The sequence below is a fragment of the Serinus canaria genome, chromosome Z, assembly GCF_022539315.1.
Source record: "Serinus canaria isolate serCan28SL12 chromosome Z, serCan2020, whole genome shotgun sequence".
In the NCBI taxonomy this organism is placed as follows: Eukaryota; Metazoa; Chordata; class Aves; order Passeriformes; family Fringillidae; genus Serinus; species Serinus canaria.
Window position 1 is genome coordinate 48,895,380 of NC_066343.1, and position 20,204 is coordinate 48,915,583.

General features: G+C 37.3%; 1 protein-coding gene across 4 annotated transcripts in view; it reads left to right on the forward strand.

Annotated features, from left to right (window-relative positions):
• Window positions 1–2,665: 2,665 nt before the first annotated feature.
• RFX3 (regulatory factor X3) overlaps window positions 2,666–20,204 on the forward strand; it is a 102,933-nt gene continuing 85,394 nt past the window's right edge. For 2 of the 4 annotated variants that reach the window (XM_050986481.1, XM_030236998.2), the window contains exon 1: window positions 2,666–3,064. The gene's annotated coding sequence lies outside the window, so the exon portion shown is untranslated. The other 2 variants (XM_030236999.2, XM_018918412.3) reach the window with 2 other exon arrangements.

Consider the following 20,204-nt stretch of genomic DNA (forward strand, 5'->3'; position numbering starts at 1 on the left):
ACATTGACTACATTCTGATTATTCCTTATCCACATAGTAAGTATAAAATTACTTGAGCTATGCAGCATATTCTGCATCTAAACACAAAACACAAGGCTTTTAGCAACACAGCCATTTTTAATCAACACTGCTTTCATATTTAAATTTGGCAGGTTGTTTAATGTCATTAGTTACAAAAATTATATGAAGGGACTGAATGTTTTAGTGATTGTCTTACAGTGAATAACTTGAATAAATTAAAAAAAAGACTTCATCAAAAATAAAGATGAAACATGCATTCTTTAATAAAGATCAAATTGATGAAATGCTGGGATACAAATTTGCAGAAATTTATTTGAAATTATTTGAAACAGATTCCATTAGGTCCTGACTGATAGAAGTAGGCACCTCTGAAAATTACCTTCATAGACAGAAGCATTAAAATACTGAAGTGATTAAACAATCCTCCTGTAACAAAAGTAACAGAAATAGCCACTGTGTAACAAAAGTAGCCACTTCCCTTTTACAAAGAAATTTTCCTATAGGCTGAAATGTTGCTATAGATTCAAATATTCACAAATATACTGGTTCAGGGACGATGTATAGTGATATTTATAAGTATATTTCAAATTTCTGCCAAGGCCTTGATTTGTTCTTTCCACACAGATAGACACATAAAGTTCCATGATTTCAGGAAGAAAATCAACAGCCCACTGCTTTTATCCTCCAACTTTACCACATTCACCACAGCTGACTCTACTAAGGTTGCCAAGCACATAACAATGCAAGTGACAATTGACACAACAGAAGATATCCAGAATTAAAATACTTAAGACCAATGCTTTCTTTAGCAACATAGATGACACAAATGTTGCTAAAGCTTTACCATGGAATTAGGCCACATCACTCTGGCAACAATTTTCTGGTAAAACTACTCAGTATCTGGCACCTCTATTTGGTTTTCTACCAAACCAAATAGTATGAACCTTGTTCATATGAAATTTAAAATTGTATGAAACACAAACCATTTCCAAGTAGAAGCTAAATTAAAGTACCCGTATTTGCTAGATAGAATGAGAGATACCTATAAAAATCTTTTACCTTTGACTGAATGCATTGCTATATATTTTTATTAAATTAGATTGCTTATAGTTGTGTCTCATTTTTGTGTTTTTGAAAACATTAGTCATGTGAGTGTTAGCTCTTAAAACAACCAGATATCCAATGAGGTTGAAGATCTCAGCTGAAATTACTAGTTTAGCATCTCACAAAAATCAGATTCCACAGCAGGAACATGAAGACATAGCCTCAGCTGTAGAAGGGCTTTAAATAGTTTTATTAATTCAAGATTGTTCTGTTATAGACTTAAATCTCTGTCAATCAAGATCTTGTTTGTATATACTTAACCCTATTTCCCAGTATTTTTTGGTAAATAGTTGCCACAACTTAAGATAGTTACACAGGATCCTGAAAATCAGAATAAATCTTCTAATGTAAGAGCAATTTCAATTTTTTTCTGTAGGGAGAGGTGGGGTAGAATTGGTTGTAGACCATTCCACACAAATGTCAGGTGCTTTTAGCAGGAGATATTAGAAAGATGTGACTGGTAAACCACAGGCTGGTAGAACATGTGAGGACACAGACTAGTACATAGGTCAAGAAGGAACTCCACGATTTACACGGATTATAGCATTACTGGCAACACAGACTACTGCAGCTGTGTATAAAGTTTCAGAGATACTTTTCCGGTTAGTAACGGGCTGCAGATGGGATGCACGGCGACTACCGGGAGACACAGTAGCAGCCAGCAGAGGCAGGGGCACTATACATAGCCTCAACATATCCACACCCACTGGAGGAACTTCTTGAGTTTGGCAAGCCCTGGAACAGGCTGCCCACCGAGGTCCTTAATATCCCCTCTCTGAAGACATTCAAAACCCACCTGGACATGTTCGTGTGTAACCTGCTCTGGGTGACCCTGCCTTGGCATGGGAGGCTAGACTAGATGATCTCCTAAGTCCCTTCCAACCCTGTGACTCTGTAAACACCTGGAAGGAGCAGACACAGCCTATGAGGGGAGCATCCGGTTACCACACTTAGTAGTAACCTCCCTTGAAGTGTTTAAGGAAAGACTGGACGTGGCACTCAGTGCCGCGTCTAGATGACATAATGGTGTTTGGTCACAGATTACAACCGGCGATTTCAGAGGTCTTTTCCAACCCAATTGATTCTGTGAGTCGGTGTGCCAGGTGGAACAACGGCCCAACGCAGGCAGTCAGGCCTGAAGGCCACGTGGGCTGAGAGCAGCCACAGGACACTCCGAGGCCTTGGCTCGGCCCCCTGCAGAAGTCCAGGGTCGGCGGGGCTAACGCGAGGCCACCGGCGAGTCGGCGGGACAGGAAAGACGACAGGCATGGTGGCGGCTGCGCTTCCCCTTCCATCGCCACTTGTCGCCGGCGACCCATTGCTCTTCTTACTCCCCCCCTCGAAAATGGTGGGGGACCGGCCCACCCTCCGCCATCTTGAGGCAGGAGGGACGACGGCTGCTGAGCCCCTCCTGCCCGGCCTCCTGCCGGAAGTGGCGTCAGGCGGCCCCCGCGCGGCCACACCCCCCCGCCGGGCCTCGCGCTGTCGCCGCGCGCCCCGCGCCGGGCCGGGCCCGCCGTGTGCGCCCCCCCGCGCGGGCGGAGAACCGGGCGGGCGCGCGCCCCAGGCCGGGAGGGCTGGGGAAGCCGCCGCGCGGCAGCCGTTACCGCAGGCCCCGCCCCTTCCGGGGCGCTCGGCCGCGCCGCCGCCCCCGCCTACCTCCGTCCGCCCGTCGGTCCCTCCCTCCCGCTCCCGCTCTCCTTTTGTGAGTTATAGCAACCGTTGCCTTGTGAATCGAGCGCCATAGTCACCGTAGTCCTGGCGACTGTTACCCATCAACAACAGCCGCTCCGCTCCCGCTCCTGCTCCTCCTCCTCCTGCCGCTGCTCCGCACCCCCTGCCTCACCGTCACCCACCACAACAACAACAACAACAACCGCAGCCGCCGCCAGCAGCAGCAGCGACAGCGGGAGCGCCGCCGCAGCCCGCCCCGGCACAGGTGAATGCGCTCGGCGGGCGCACCCCGGCCCTTCCTCCTCCTTCTCCGTGAGGCATCCGGGCCCGGGCTGCGCCCTCGGGCTGCGCCCGTGCTCGCGGGGCGGCGAGGGCACGCGGGGCTCCCCGCCGACCCCCCGCGGCCCTCCCGGGAGCGCTGTGCGGTCGGGGGGAGAGGGGCGGCGGGCATAGACGGGGGTGTCGGGCGGGGAGCGGGGCCGGCCGCCGTGCGGGCCGAGGAGGAGGAAAGGCTGGGCGATGCCGGGCACGCAGGCACGCTGCGGGATCTCCAGGACAATCGCTGGGATGCGGTGGGTGTGCGTCCGAGTTGGGTCTCGTTTGTATGGGTCGGGAGGTGGAGAAATGGGGGAACGCGCTGCGGCCGCAGTCAAAGGTTAATGGCTTTAAACCTGAAAAAAGCCGTAGGGTTGGGAGGAAAGATGCAGCCGGAGATGGATCCTGTAGGACAGCAAGAGTAGGGGTTTATTTCCCCGTTTCACTTACAGGGGCCATGTTCTGATTTGATTTGACTACTAAATGACTAGGTTTTTCGTGAACTTGCTGTATCTGTTAATGATACTCTCGTGCTATCGATTATATCAACCCCCCCCCCCCCTTTTTTTTTGTGCTTTCTGTGTGTAATTTTTTATTATATTCATAATTAACGTTGCAGTTTGTTTTCGTGCGAGCTATATTTTCTTTGTATTGTGAGTTGGGGTTTTGTTTATTCAATACCCCCACCAATATATACATAGAGTAGCAGGTTGGTTTTTTTTTCTTGTTGCACTCCTTCTGCAGGGAATTGCTTTTAAATTATGCTTCATAGTGACAGTGTAGCATGGAACAGTGTATGTGTAGGTCTAGTTTATTGCACAGTGAGTTACGGTCATGTTGAAAGAATCCATTTGTTTCCTTAAACTCTCCACGATGAAGGAAATTCAAGATACTGACTGTGGGTTTTAGCGCTAAGCAGCAAAGAAAGGAGAAAAAATCAGTATGAAAAAGAAGTCTGTGTGATTTTGTTAGTGGTACTACTTTTCAAGAGTACTTTTGTGAAAGAGGGAAGGGGCAGCTATTTACCCCTCAAAGAGATGTAGGAGGACTCATGTTATTAATGAGTATGGTTTCCTTCTTATTTTTAATCCAAAATGCTTGCTTTCTTCAACCATTTTGTGATTGCTTATTAAGAACTAAAGATTTGTGTTGTCATTGATGTCAAGTCATACTTCGTATACTTTTTGAATTCTTTGGATGAAGTGAATTTTTGGCATCTTTTATGGCAGTGAAACATTTAACATCTTAACATTTCCATACACACTTGCACTCTCCCCTTTGACTTGTCAAATCAGGTGTTTTTTTGGTAGACTTTATTCTTTCTGAAGTGGTGACTTATTTATTTCCTTATTTATTTAGTAATATAATTAGGAAAAAATAATGCTCTTGTTTTTAATCTAAACCCTACATTTAATTGTGCATACCCCTTTTCCGTTTTGATATCCTTAGATATCCAGTGTAAGATATGGGATTTTTCTCACATTGGAACTACCAATGAGTGTGACTGGGGCAATTTTTTCAAGCAGGTATTAACTACAAAATCTGCTAAGTGATTAGTGCTTGATACTGATATTCTTTGAGGCAAGGCATATTGGATTTTTTTAAAATGTGTTTTAATATTTCATAGTTCACAAGAACTTAGAAAAGAAATTATTTTAGATGATGACCAAAAGCCTCTACATAATCATCTTTTAATTTTTTTGCTCCAAGATGAAACCACTGTGTGCTAATTTTGTAGGCCTGGTGTAAATAAATTCTAAATACATCAACAATTTTCAGTGTGAGTTCTGGTAGGGTATCAGTTATCTGGCACATCTCAGTTCTTATGAATTTCTTGTTAGTTTCTGTGATTCATTGGTTTTGAAATAATTCCTGGCATCTACTGTTGTTGAAAAGATGTCAGTTCTGCACCATACCTTGCTTGAGTAGGTCTCTTAGAGCAGGACAGAATACTGGTCAGGATGGGATCATTCCTGGGGATTGAAATCTGTCAATATGTATCTAGGCCTCTAGGGTAGCAAAGGAAAGTGTATGTCTGTGTGTGAGACAAAGTTTCTGTTCCAATTCTGCTGGGTGATGTATACAGGTGTTTCTGAAAAATCATATTAAAAGTACATGTTTTTGTCAAAAACCAAAGACCTTTGTAGTACTATTTGGCTGCATTTTCCTTAGCCAGTTACTGCAATTTGGAAAATAATAAAGCAGGTGTAATGACTGCTTTTAATATTATGGACTTCACTGACTCTTTCTTCTTTCTGACATACTGCAGTGACCACAGATGAGATCTGCATTATGCATTCTGATTCCCTAATGCCCACAGCTAGCAAAATAGTTGGTGTTTGTGATGCTAAGTAGTGTTTAAAAATTACACGGCTTGTGATATGTATTTATTTAAAATGCATAGGTTTTCATGGCTTACAGAGTGTGACCATACGTATCCAAACAAAACAGTAAGAATCAGCTACTCTATTGTGCTACTAGTAAGCTAACCTACATTATGCTACTTTGGTGAAATCCTTTCAGTAAGGTAGTGTAGGTAAATGAAATCGGCATCAAAGAAACTGTTAAAAGCTGTTAAAGATTTTAAAGTCATGGTGCTTTATTAGATAATTAGGTTCAGCTTTGTTAGCATTATCCCATTTCTTGTTCCTTCCTGACAGGGTATTGTTAATCAAAAACTGCCTAGAGAAATAAATGTTGCACTTTATTTCCATTTACTAAACTTTTGAGAAGTCCGGCTGCTTTTGTTTTCTTCTCTTACTTGAAATGTTAGCCAGTGTCTAAAATGCAATAGTACTTTATCACTGTAGATCCTTTTAGTGTTGTAGCTAGTGTTTCTCATTTTCATGCTCTACTTTGAAAGGCTTTCTTCCCTCTGAAAATATTCTAGATTAGTTGTATTTTTTACCTGCAGTCGTCAACAGCTTAACATATGCAGGTATGTGTCATGCAGAGTGCTTAAAAAATGAATAGGCTTTAAAAATATATATATGATTATTAAAATGTTTTTTTAAAATTATTGTCAGTTAAAAAGACATATGAGTGCTCTACAATACAGAATAAAAAATAGTCTTTCAGTAGCAATATAGTGTCCTTGTAGTTGGAGTTCCATTTCAAAATCAAGCTTCTTGTTAAATTTTTGTACTAGAGTACAAAAAGAAGAATGTTTTGAAATTATCAATGAAAATGTTTTGGTTTTGGTTTTTTTAAACAAGAATTAGGACTGAAAACTTAATGATGCTTTTAATATGAATAACTGAAGTTTAAGACCTTTTATTTCAATTAGCCACAAGTTTATTGTCTATGCATTTTGCCTACAGTTGGTTGTCAATCAGAACAATACTTCTATTTTCTCTCAGCTAAGATTTTGATTTTTAGATTTGGCTAAATCTAGTTTGTTAGGGACAGATGGCTGATTTAAACAGGTGTCACTTTCATTTCTTGTGCCTTGTGCTGAAACTTCCAGAGGTTTACAAAAGAGCTTCCTAAAGCAGATGGTGATCTCCACTTCTGTGATTAGAAAAATGTACTTTTGTAGGAAATTATTTTCCTAGTGACTAGGTGTATTTTAATAGTTAGTGTCATATTAGAGTTCATCCTTTAATAGTTAAAATGTCAGCAGAGTTTGAAATGTTTCATATAATACAATAATTTTAAAATTTCTTTTCTCATTGGACTTTCAAAGGAGATATGAATATTTTGGTGTGAAATTCAGCAGTTTGAGTGTGTAGATAGCTGTAGACCTAATAATTGTTATTCCTGCAAGACCAAGAGCAGATATATTGCTTGGTGTAACATTTTGTTTCACTACCTTTTCTACATGAAGATTATTTCTTTTTGAAATATTTTTTAATAAAAATTAATTACTATTAAGAACACAGGATTAGTGTCAAACAAATGTATGTCTATTTCTTTTTTTTCTGGCACCTTGCTGTATTAGCATATCTGCTGCTTTCTTTTATTTTAAATTTTTTTATGCAGTAGTTATAATTTCCTCAGTTACAAAGGATTTTAATAGGGAAGAAAGAAATTGAAGTTAGTTTTAAAATAATTTTTTGATGTTTTTGTTTCTAAGGACTCCTTTTTTTGTTTTTATGTTGACTTTTTTATCGCAATGACTAGTATTTATTGTTAGTTGTTTTCTTTTTCTAGCAGATGCACCAGAGGGTGCTGTGCTATTTGAAATACAAAAAGGAGAGAAAATCCTAAAAGTTTGTTCACTGAAATGCATTGGTAATGCAGTGAGACTTAAATAAACATTACTGAAATTTTCACACTTTTCTGTGCAGTGCAATATAGCAAACTTACTGTTTTGACAATATTATGTTAAAAATCATAGAGAAAATTGGCTGTTCTGGATTGGATTATGTCTGTGTATGTAGATTCACACACTTAAAATGCAATTTCTGTTCATCAAAAGAAAACAAATATTTATATGGAAATTGTGTCTGTTTCACATGTAGCTAAAACTATATAAACTGTATACTTATTGAAGTTTACTACATGAACTTATGTGAGACACACATGCATTTTGGAGTGACCTTTATTGTATGTTATATTTTTCATTTATAAGTCTATGTTCACATTTTATGTAGCTAATTTGCTCATATGTAAATCCTTTTTAAAAAATGTATTGCTGTATATACAATTTTTTTCCTTTCTCACTGAAGCTCTTCCTAGATGAAACTGAGGTTGGCATGGGGAGTATGTACTTATGAACTGCAAAAAGGACTGGATATTTTTCTCCATCAATCAGTAGTTCTGAGAAGGAAAGCACCAACCCACCTCCCCCTCACACCTTGCCCCCCCCGCCCCAAAAACCCAACAACAACCCCACCCCCCCAAAAAAAAAAGCACCAACCAAAAAAAGCCCAGACCAGCCCCTTCCTCTGCATATTTATAAGTTCAGCTAGGTTTCATTTTAAAAAATTCTCTATGGATATATGAACTTGTCAGATTAGAAATTATTTACTAATAATAATTATTTACTAATAACTTCTGTAGTTTTGTAATATCTATTTTTAATCATACCCCATAAAATTAATAAGGCAATATTTTTTTTCCTATTTAGGTAGGAAATAGGTGTTGAGTAGGTGGTTAATGGTGTTGAGTTTAGTGTAATTTCCCTTTGGAAACAAGAGAAAAGACACAGAGTATATCTAGGGTGGTACACCTTAAATTGCTTCATTTTGGACACTGTTGCAAACAATTTAGTTGTTCTACCTGTTCCACTATTGTAAGTAGTTTGATTAGTTAGGAACTTCAGTTCTGGTGTCCTAAAACCAAGAGATAGCGGATGGAATATATTGTAAATTTTATTTTATAAAGAAATTTCCCATTTTACAATGTAAATTTTACTGAGACTTGGTAGTTTAATTTCTAGCAATTTAGACTTCCTCACTGAACATCTAATGTGTTTCTAATCTGTTGTCTTTAAATTCTTGCATGACATTGATAGCAATGCTATGAGAATGCCAAATATTGTATATGAATAACTGAACTGGAGTGTACTTGTAGCATTTATAACTTTATTCATTCATCAAAGAGAGGAAAGAGCAATTTAGCACTATTTTTAAAGGTCATTTCATTCACCCATAGACCAACTATGTTAAGTCCATCTCAGCTTCTTAGACCATCACTGAGTAAAAAATATAATTACTTCTTTCATTTCTTCTTTTTGAAGACTGATTTCAAGTTTATAAGGCCTTTAAGGCAAGAACCTTCTGTTTAAATTTTGTTCAGGTTTTTGGTGCTACTACTACAACGAATGACTCAAAGCCATGTTTGCTGTTTATGTACCAAGTAAATGGATTCTCTCTTCTGTTTTATTTCCTCATTATATTTAGTCTAACTATGCCTTCTCTTACATACCACCTTAGGGATTTTTTCGAAACTCTGAAACTCAGTGTAGTTAAGTCATGAAACATAGCAAAATAGAAATAGAAAGGGGCATGTCTGTTAAAAGGTGAAGTATGTCAGTTTGCAGGTGGCATTGACTCAGATTATTCTACCTCAGTTAAGGTGTTCTGGGGTTTTGGGGTTTTTTTTGTCTGATTTCTTTTTTATGTGTTGTTAACTATACATCCTTTGCAAGCAACTTTAAAAGCATAATAGGATTCTGCGACAGAACTATTTACAAGACCGTTATTAAGGTTATACATAGCTATTTATTTTTTTTAAAATACATTTTTTGCTCCAGTGAACCAGTTTATGTCTGCTGGATTTTCAGGTGATTCTCTAATACCTTTGGTCTGATTTTCTTCCCCCCTCCCCAAAAGTTCCTAAATCTGGGGTAGGAAGAAGGCAGAGCAGTCTTGCTTATGTATCTCTCTTAATCTGACAATGTTATTGGATGTTTACTGAATTTCTGAAGTTTCCTTTCTAGGGGATTAGATTACTAGGACTGTCAATTTGTACTGTTTTCTTTTGGTGTGATCTCTTGCAGATTATCCACAAAGCATTTTGAAATGTTGCTGTTGTACTGTGTGGCATCATCTTAAGAAAATTAGTCTTATCACCTGAGCTTTTTCTTCCATGCATTGTGGTAGCATTCTGCACTGCAAAGAGCTGGGAGTGAAATTAGCAGTGAAACTAACAGAGTTGAATGGTAAAAAGTAACTAGTATTATCTAAAGAGGACTTAATCTATTTATTATTGGTAGGGGGAAAGCAAAAAAAAAAACAAAAAAACAACCAAACCAAAATAGCTGTAGTTCTCATGCCATTGGAAGCAATGGTCAATGTCAGGATTTTTGTCTTACATTAAATGTCTCATAAATCTGAAGACTTATTTTCTATTTAACTGCTGCAAAATGTATTCAGAATTCTCCATTTAAAGTTCTGGGGTTTTTTCCCCAGTAAGATACCACTGTATTCTTACCTCTTTATTGTTCTGAGACTTGAGAGTAGATACAATAGAGTTATGGATTTAATGAAGGAAGAATGTTTCCTACCTCCCATTTTTGCTGATGAGATGCACATTGTAGTTCTTCCATTAGGAAGGACGTGTCGCTATACACAAAGGATTGTTAATTTGTCTTTCTAGTTAATATTTTATATATTGTGTTTATTATTGGAAGTCAGTGTTAATAACTTTGTATCCCAGAGAATTTAGAAGGTACAATAAAGATTTAATCTTTCTTTATAACTACTTTCTTTAATTAAAGTCCCATTCTTCCTTTTCAGTGTTTTTAAGAAAAATGGTTGTTGTATAATTGCCATTTAAAAACTAAATTGTCTCAAAATTTCTGATTGAGAAATAGGGAATAATTTAATGATCATCTGATATGCATTTTACAGTTAAGTTATAGAAAGGTGTTGTTTAAATATATATAGTTCAGTAGACTGTAGGTGTTGTTTAAATATTTATAGTTCGAGAGACTATTACAGTAATTTATAAAATACATGGCTTATGAAAACTATTTAGTTTACTTCTGTAGGAAAGTCCAGCTGTTTTCAAAATTGCATTAGCCTTGAATAGTAAGGAGCAGTTGAGTTACCTCCCTAGAAGCTGATTTATCAAATTGACTGTTAGCCATGAAGTGAGTTGACACGCTGTGGTAGCTAAGATCACGTGAACATTTGTATTTGTCTTTATTGTTTAGTTCACTCCTATTTTGTTTTGTCCACTCTGTGTTAAATCATTTCAACTGAGTTGCAATTTGCAGAGGAGTTGACTCTTCTATATTCATTGTATTGTTTTCCTGTCAGATTTAGTAAATGGAAAAGTGTAGAATCCAGGGTGTTTCTAATTCCTCATAGTTGAAACTGGGTAATATTAATAACAATTCATGTAACTTCTAGGAAGTTTATTCTTTAGACTTTCTGAAAAGCATGGAAACTCTTCTGTGATCTGTATCATCCTTACAGTTGTTTTAGAAAGTAGAACGTGCTTAGTGTTAAACCATGGATTTAATGTAATTTAATATAATTATTATTTAATAATAAATGGAGGTAAGTAGGACAGAAATATAGCTTCATTCCCTTATTTTGTGGAAATATTTTTGAGCTGCAAGTCTGGATTCTGAAGTGAGACAAGAATGAAATGAGGCAATTAAGATGAAAACGCAACTCTTGATTGTCTCTTTCTAAGTGCTTTCTGATGGAAGGTTGTCCTGAGTTGCTCTAGCTTTCTCTAACTTTGAAACTCCTTTCTCGGGTAAGGAGCACAGTCCTGAGAGGTATTGCATGGAACAGTAGTGAGCAAGTAAATGTATAGAGATATCAGTATGAGGGGTCTGTAGTGGTGTGGAGATGACAAAGGTGTAGGGTTTTGCAGACTTCATTCTAGTTCACAGAATTTAGGTTTTGTGTCCAAAGTACCCTTTGCTAGCGAACTTAAGCCACACTGAGGAAAGGTTTATTTACAGTAAACTCAGAATCAGAGATAGTCCTACAAAGCAATAGCATAATTTATCATGTAAGTAATGATTTTGTCTTAAGAAAAAGACCTTCCAGTGTTTTCAAAGTTGTGGGTTGACACTGATTCAGTTGTATCGGTTTGGTGTGGTGTTTTTTTTTACTGCTGTTGTTTCAGGTTATTCAGATAGTCATTTGTCAAATACTGTAACCTTATGAACTTGTGTGGTCTGGACTATCCAGATTTTATGTTACTGTTTTATATCCATACTTCACAGGCAGATTTAAATTCAGATATTAAAATTTCCTGCCATGATCTTGATTCAGGCCACTGAGTCAAATTTCCTGTCCTTAACAGGGCTTGAAGGTCTTCAGTACCTTCACTCCTTGGCCTACTTTATTATTTGTTTCTCCTTATTGAATTCTGAAGAAACTGACATTTCTTGAATTCTGAGAAGAGCTGGACACAGGATCATGATTTCAGAGCAGTGGCCAACTTTCATGACCTGATGAAAATGGATTCTTCATGCAGTCTCAATTCATCCGTTACAAGTTTGTTTGTCACAAACATATTTAAGGCAACTGAGATGAAGAGAAGTTTTAGGATTACTTTCCATATGAAAGATTGCCATATAAGGGCACCCACTGCTTGATTTCAGGATGAAATACTAGATTATTTGACTAAGACTTGTAACAATTCAGTGCTGTAAATCTCAGAAGCATTTAGTTCTTATGTTTTCAACTCAGATATAAGTTTGAGATGTTCAGAAGTTCTTGTGTCAGCATAGTCGTATTTTCTGTTATATGCTATGATCCAAAGATAGTAACTCTTCAGACACAGCTGAATTTCTTGAAAGCTCAACATCAGCAGACTGACCATCTGTAGCCTACTCAAAAAAGGGTTAAACTGGAGCCAGTAGTTAATTTTTTCCCCCTGTACTTAAAAATAATGAATATTTTGAAAAACTACAAGCATTTTCTTCCCATATTTTATAAAATGGGAGAAGATATAATGTCCAATTCAGAAAAACAGGTGGATCTGGCTAATAGGAAAATAGGAGTTATGTTTTTGTCATCTGTGATAAAGAAAGCTGGGTGTGTGTGTGTAAGTTTTGGTCAGAAATGCTTTAGTACTTGTCCCAGAGTTTTTAGCATTAGAATCAGAAAGTAACAGGTTTTGGCCATTAAAAACAGCTTAAAGATGTAATTGTGTGTTCATAGTGGGACTTTAGATGTGATTCATAATGCATTACCTCCTCTAATAAAATTACGTGTGTCATCTCCATAAAGCAAACTGCACAGTCACAAGTATAAATTTGTTTTATTGCTATGCTTTTGACCTCCCATTGATCTGTTCTCTTGGACTAATATTTAGACATTATTTTCAAAAATCCATTCATTCCAGATGAAGTACTTCTGTCTTCCATAGACTGATTCAAAAGCATTTTATGTGCTCTAGTTACAAGATTTAACTTGCTAGTATGGAAATGTTAAAGATTGCCACAATGATTTTTGCTTTCTTGTTTCCTCCTTATATATATTTTTGACTATATTTAGACTATTGCTATTTAGTTATATAGTTCCTAGCTAGCTCCAGTACTTTTCTCCACCCTGATAGATAGAAAGACAAAACACATTCCAGAAGCTCCAAGCCCCAGGAGTCCAAGGCCCTTATCTTGTCTTCGTTCTCTTTGGGAGCCAACATTCAAACCAGCTGTTGGAGACACATTTTCATAAATAGAGTTTAGTTCCTATCCAAGCTGGGGGGGAATTCAGGAAAGGGTAGAACCAGGGGGAGTTACCTCATCAGTTGTGCTTCTAATTAGGGATTCTTTTCAATTATGCTAATTTGCTAAACTTATAAAACTCTATTCACCCTGTGCAGGATGAGCATTTTTACATACCTGCCCCTTGCAGGCCTCCAATAAAGACCAGCCTTTATACTACCCCCTCTACTAATATTGTCTCCAAAGTGTATTGCTCATGTCTAGATTTTTAAGGCATCAATAAAACCAAAGGATGGTTAAGGTACTCAGTGCAGTATGGTGTGCAGTTTGAGGCTGGTTTGCTGGATTGTTTGGGGTTTTGTATTTGGTTGTTTCTTTGGGGTTTTTTTCCTTGAAGAGTGAAAGAAATGTGGAAGATACTTTCATAGGAATAAGAATCATCTAACAAGACATTTTATTTTAATCTAGATGGTTCAGCTTGTCAAATGGAGTTACTTGTGTTAGAAAAAAGGGTAAAACTGGTGGTTTTTACATCACTGATTGGTATGTCATTTCTTTATTGAGCATATTGTCTCAAATAATCTGGTGGCCATCCTTCATCCTGGGTGTTAGAAAGCTTGTCTTTTCTTACAGCAAACATACAGATTACCTATTATAAACACATTTGTCGTAGTGAAATCTAGAACAAAAGCAGTAACTGAAAAAAATACTCTTTTAACCTGCTTCTGCAAGAATCTTCTGGCTGAAAGGGACAGAAATGCCAGTCCTGTGAAGCTCTCTAGGGCTTCACGGACCTTTAGCTGCAGATTGTGGGCTGGGGACATAGAGGCTGAGACTACAGGCTGGATGACACCCCAAGGTCCATGGTTGTCAGGTAGCTGAACATGAGCAAGCAGTGTGCCTATGCTGTAGGAAAGATCAAAAATGTCTCTTGGGCTGTATGGACACAGGTATAGGCAGGAAATTGAGAAAAATGTTTATCCACGTCTCTTCTGTATTTATTATACAATATTCGCATGCATTTCTGCTTTTACTGTCACTCTTCTGCAGTTGTGGGAAAGATGTTGGTTGGAGTAAGTTCAGCAAAGGGCCACTAAGATGGTTATGAACTAGAGTGCACGTCTATGAATAGGCACTGAAGGACATGGACTTGTTCAGTCTAGAGAAGAGAGTTGCAGAGGTCTCAACAGCAGTCTTCCGTGGAAGTGCACAGTGTGGTGAAAGGATGAGAGACAATCACAAGAGGTTCAGATTGGACACAAGGAGACCCTTTTTCCCCATGAGGACCGCCCAACAATGCACTGTAGCAGGCATAGGGCCTGCAAGGGCCCTGTGGCGAGCAGAAGCCTAAAGATAGGAAATGCCAAGTCATGGTGATTGGGCTAGAAAAGACCTTTTTCTGCCTTTGGACCCCTGGTTATCTTTCTGTAATCCTATAGGTCACTTTCCTTTAACCCTTGCTATTGGGCAATTTCTGATCCCCCTGTATCCTATATAAAGGGTAGTTTTAGCCTGGTTCTGGTAGAAGAACCATCACTGGAACCCTTCTCAGAAGACTCAGTAAAGACATTGCTGTGGAACTCTAAATGGCCTTCTCTCTCTCCCTGTGTCTGCCTGCCTGTGGCACCTAGCAAGCTAAGAGCTGAAAACACAGTGAGCTGATAATCAAGAGCTGAAATCACTTAAGCTTGCTAAGGCTGCCAGCAGCTGAGGGCTGCTTGGGGACTCGGGCAGTCGGTTCTGGAGAGGACTGAGCTATCTGGACCTGTGCGGCCTGCTGGAGATACCCTGAACCCAGCAGGAGGCCGAATTATTGCACCTTGGACCAAGTGAGGTTTTGCCATTTCCATCTTAGGAGATTTTCACTCTCTGACTGGATAAAGCCATAGGGAGGTGGTCTAATGCCAAATCTGAACCTGTTTTGGGAGGGAAGTTTGGCTTGGCAGCTCCTGATATCCATGGCAGCCCAAGCTATACTACAATTTTACTTGGGATTCTTGCTCTACAGCAGAAGTTCCTAGATGTGATCTAGTTTGCCTTCTAGTCTTGCTGGCTTGTTCACTTTCCTAGGACTGTACTTAAATCCTCACAACTGGAAGTAAAAGTGGAGGGATAGAGCTGGAGTTACAAAGTTGTCCTCTTGACATATATCACAAAGACCTGGATTGGGTGCCCAGGAGATGGTCTCCCTAACAACACAACTCATGGGTTCCTTTTTTTCTTCAGTGTATTACATTCTGTTATTTTGGTCTTCATATGGATTCATTCTATGGATTCTGCAGACTTAGGTCTGGACATAGATTGGATTCGTCACATTTATTTATACAGTATTTTAGAATGAAACCTTGAGACTTTTCGCTGGATTCCTGCAGAGGAAAAAAAATAAAAGCAATAGCAAGAAACCAAAATATTTTAGGTCTCTCGAGGAAAAGACAATGATGAACAAAGGGTTATATGAAAGAAGGAGGGACCTTGGTTGGATACCTGGCAAAACCAAACCCCAGTTGCTAATTTCTGTGGACATTTATTTGTGAGTATATATCAAAGTCTTAATTTGCAATTTTTAATTATTTTGTTGTAGCAAAAGAGAAGAATAAACCAGAAGTGGAAGAACTGCAAATGACAATTTTATTGGAAATTATTCAGAATTTTAAAATAAACTGGATAATTTCCCTTCTTTGTTGAAATAAGTTTAGGGTGTTGATTATTTGGCTTCCTGCCTGGTGATTTGTAAGTGGTGTTCAATGTACATAACAGCCAGCAATCCGAAGAGGGTATCAATCTTTTTTGTAATGAGGGTATCTAAAATTTTCCTGTAACTTGACTATATCTCTGTTCACTTTGATAAGAACTGGACTGTGACCAAAAAAAAAAAAAACTATTTCAGAAGCAAGCACGATAATTTTGAGTGTGTGTAAAAAGATGTTTGTTTTAAAAATGTATTTGCTTTATCATATAGCTATAGATATAAAATTAATAGCAATGATAGAGATCAAGATCAAGGATCTAAGGAAGTATGTATTGCAGTAACTAGTATTGGTGAAATCAGAAAAAACAGATTGATAATCAATGCTTCTGTTGACTAAAGTGGTTCTCTTTCGGGGGCTTTTGGTTGTTTTGGCTGGAGTTTATTATGATGGGACATTCAGATCCATAGCAAAATTAATGTATTTTGATTTCTCTTACTCTATTTAGCACTGCTTGAAGGATAAGCAAAAACATATGTATACATTACTAATAATGATAAATGTAGTCTTTAAAATCACGGCGGTATTAGAAAGTAATCCCTTTATTTAAATGGAGATGTTTCATATCAGCTAATAAGGTGAGTTGAATGGAATCATTAAGGCCTGGATAAGCAAATACATTATTTAGGATGTGTTTGTATTTTATTCATAATATATTAAACTTACCTCTGTCAAATTTGAGAATTTAAGTTAAAGAGGGGTGTAGGATTTCCATAAAGTGTTTCCAGTGATTTTTTTTTCCCAAGGAAAAATAATTTTTCTGATTGAATAAAGGATGTGAATGCTCTGTGAAACTCAAAGAGCCATAAGTGATCTAACACAATGACATAACACCTTTGTCAAATACCTCTATTTTAATACATGTTATATGTGTCATAGTTTATATTTCTATTTTCCTTATTATAAATGAGATACCCAATAATATCTGTTTGATATTATTTTTACTGTTACTTGGCAATTATGGAAGAACAATGAAATAGTATGTTACATATTCATATGTCTTTATCTTAAGACTTAGAAATCAAATTCAGTTTCTGCTGTTCATGACATAAATCTTGTATAAATATTGTGGCTGAATGTTCTTTATAGTTGAATTGTGTTTTTACTCTCTATAGGTGCAGTAGGCTGGAGCCAAATTAAAAAAAGTTACCAAAGAATTATAAAAATCAGCTACCATTTTGTTTTGTCAAACCATCTTTTGGAAGTAATATTACTTAAACTTTCTGAGCATAAAGCTTTTTGTCAGAATATATGAAAATTTCCATTAGGAATGTTTTGTAACATTAGAAGCCAGTAAACAAATAAGCAAACAAATATCTTTTGGATCCAACTGTGCAATTCTCAATATTCAATTTCTCAATATTCAATTTGTATAAGAACAATTACTATAAACATTGAGATTAGTTAAGTACACACTGTTGTACAGTTCCAGTCATTGTCATTGTCATTGATTAATTATATTCTTTCTTCTTCATTTTTATAATTAATTAATTTCCCTTAAATTTTTACTTTTTTATTATTTTTTATTTTTATTTCTGTGTGCTGGTGTGCTTTTCATTATTCTTTAGTTCAGTTGGGTTTTACATTGTACTTAATTTTTTTTTAAACTTAGTGTTTTTAAATTAAAGGCAAAAAAGCCATGCTAGATAGACCTAGCTAATAAGAATCCTTACGCATGTTTTCATTTTACAATTTTATTTTATCAAATGCTTTCTACAGTCAAACTTGGCTAAGAGCTTAGAGAACTGTTTCTTTGAGAGAAAGGTAGTGGTGTGTAAAGAGGATTTAATAATTTTTGGATATTGTTTATAAATAAATGCCTGTAGGCTGAAAATATAAGTTGAAATGGTTTGTTCTAAGTCACACATGGAATAAAAATAAAATATTGGTATCTGTCCAGGAAATACAAGCTGTGGTTGTTAAATCACTATCTTTTCAGGTGCTCAGTGCTGTTAGATTGGAAAAGCAGAACAGAATGTGCTGTGAAACTGAGTGTCTTTTACAGTGAGGTCAACAAAAAGCCATGTGGGAGGGTTTTTTGTATGTTTGACTTGCAGGTTTTTTGGTTTTTTTTAATGATTTGTACGTATTTTAAATGATAAAATAGATTTAATTTCATGTGACACAAAAGCAACACCGGGAGTAACAGTGTCTTGTGAATAAATATCTGCTTGTGAAAGCTAACATGTTGGGAAAGGTCACACAGGAAGGCAAACAAAGTTATAATTAATATCTTACATAATGTTGTCAAGTGTGAGAGTGAATTTCAAGCATGTTTAGTAAAATAGTATTTTTGAAGTGAGAGGTTTTTTGTCATTTCTTTCAACATAATGCTTTTCTTGTGTATTTCCTGCAGAATTGCTGCTGCTGAATTTGCTCTTAAATTGAGTATAAATTTCTTAAATTAAAAAAAAAAAGAACATGGTCAACATATTGAAATATTAGTTGCCTTGTTACAGTTACAGTACTTCAAAAACATGGTTACAAAGCTAAGTAGATTTCTAAAGAGATACGTAAAATTCAGATGGTAGGGCAGGGTAAAGGATATCTTTAGGACATAAAGTAGTATTTTGTAATGAGACAGACTTCTTTAAATGGGTTTCTAAATTTCTAAGTTTGTAAATGTTCCTTTTTCTCTCTTTCAAATTAAAGTATATGCCAGTCTTGAGTTTTTTTTATGTCAGCAGTTTTTCCTTCCTTTGGGTTTATAATGTAGTTCTTTTTTTGCTGCTTTATCATGTCATCAGTGGTGACAGTGATATCTGCTTACTTATATTTTGCAATTACAATTATTTTTTCAGTACTTTTGTGGCACTTACCTTTAGTTATTAATCACTGCGGTTCAGTATCCACAGTTTGGCTCTATTTTTTTTCCCCTGTTGTTGTTGGATGCTTGGCTTGGATGTGGTTTAATATTTAACAATTTACCTGAGATAGTGGGGTGGATGCTTTGTCTGCTGAGCATCACACAGTGCTGACATGGTTGTAGGAATTGCCTACAGCTGCTGAGATTGGCTTTCAGGGACTGCTTGATTTTTTTATTTGCCAACAGCCACTTTGCTTTCATATTTGCTAATCTCTAGCTTTCTCTCAGGGTGCTTTAGCCTGCTTCATGGCAATGTATGCAGAATTGATAATTAAAAATATATTTGGAAAAACATTCGTTTGGTCAGTTTGATGTAATTATAAATAACTTGAATTGAGAAATTCTGAATCTGTTTATTTTAACAGCTACATAAGAACAGGTAAATCTCCAGACTCTGTAGAAAATAACCCCAGTTGTTGAGGAGTGGAATGCTTGAAGAATATATTAAAATAAGATCTTGAGTAGTTTGGAAGTTTTGGTGGAAGGGCATATATTTGTTGTTGTTGTTTCAGGAAACTCAGGGGAGCAGTTGTATGGACCATGCATTTGATCTGGCCTAATTGTGGTGGGTGTGAATTCTATCCTAAGAGTAGAATTCTAGAATTATGGGAGAAACATTACCTTCATAGGTAATCTTACTAATGTGGAATTGTCTCCTAAAGCCAAGGGAATGTTCAGCTTGTACAATTTATTTGAATGGCCAGTTTACAAGTAGGTCATCTTCTGTAATAAAGGATGAAGGAATCTTAGGCTCCTTCTTTGGCTAATTATAGCGAGATTCTGGTCAACTTTCTTTTACTAAAGTGTCAGTGAAGTGTCTCACCAGAGTGAAGGCATCAAGGCATGTTTTTTGTAAAAAAACCACTGATGTCTACAAATTTAATTTCCTTCAGTAGCATCAAAGTAAATATACTTACAGAAGAACATTGAAGGAAAAATGGTGGATGGACGTAGCTTTGGATCTGTTCTCTTTTTCAAAGTCCTCCTTTTCTCTAATAAATTCTTGGGCAACACAGAAGTATGTTACAAGCTCTAACAAAATGCTGTCTGCAGAACTCAATTCATATAATCAGTACCTACTTTATAATTATAAACCTTAGGTAGTTTTACAGCATGACATGCTTCTATTACTCCTCTAGCTGTATCTAGTTGTTGGTGTTGTCCAAGCAACCTGTCATCTTTGAGGTCATGATGTCTAGGGTAACATACTACAGTGATCCTTTTTTTATAAAATCATAAAAAGTTAACTAGCGATGGTGGTTATACACAGCAATTCTTTGGATTTATGGATTTGGTTAGAATGTGTTTCATTCTGACATTTTGTTTTAGACTCTACTAGATTTGTGAGCGTCAGCTGTTCCAGGCTAAATCCCTGAAATACAGCAGCTAATGC